This window comes from Pteropus vampyrus, unplaced genomic scaffold (genome assembly GCF_000151845.1).
Source record: "Pteropus vampyrus isolate Shadow unplaced genomic scaffold, Pvam_2.0 Scaffold16, whole genome shotgun sequence".
In the NCBI taxonomy this organism is placed as follows: Eukaryota; Metazoa; Chordata; class Mammalia; order Chiroptera; family Pteropodidae; genus Pteropus; species Pteropus vampyrus.
Genome location: NW_011888797.1, coordinates 10,286,185 through 10,286,650, shown reverse-complemented (window position 1 = coordinate 10,286,650; position 466 = coordinate 10,286,185). Strand labels below are relative to the sequence as shown.

At 42.1% G+C, this 466-nt stretch overlaps 1 protein-coding gene across 1 annotated transcript in view; it reads left to right on the top strand.

Annotated features, from left to right (window-relative positions):
* The window catches only part of TMPRSS6 (transmembrane protease, serine 6), a 35,990-nt gene that overhangs the window by 24,943 nt on the left and 10,581 nt on the right, over positions 1-466 (top strand). The gene's annotated exons all lie outside the window — the stretch shown is intronic.

Below are 466 nucleotides of genomic sequence, written 5' to 3'. Positions count from 1 at the left end.
GCAATGTCGAGGGACTGTGTGGGGACAGCACCCTATGTCCCCGAACCTTGAGATGTTCAGGGATGCACTAGACTCCTGCCCAGTATTTCCACCCCCTAGCTCCCTTGTACGCTCCCCGGGGCAGTCCTCTTGGAATAATAATCCATGATAACATTTGTTCATTCACTTTAAAAACAAACAAAAATGACAACAACCCCTTGTTTCCTTAATTTTAAAAAGATAAGAAGGGCCAGGCTTGTGCGAGGGTGCCCCCTGGTGGTGCCTCATCCCCTGGACTGCGGGAGTCTTGGTACAGCGCAGTGGTTCTCAAAATTTTCCATCTAGGACCCCTTGATACTTTTTAAAATTGTTGAGCATCCCAGAGAGTTTTGATACAGGTTGTATAATCTATATGTACAGTATTAGAAATTAAAACTGAGAAAATTTAAAAATATTTATCAAGTCATTTAAAATAATAATAAACCCA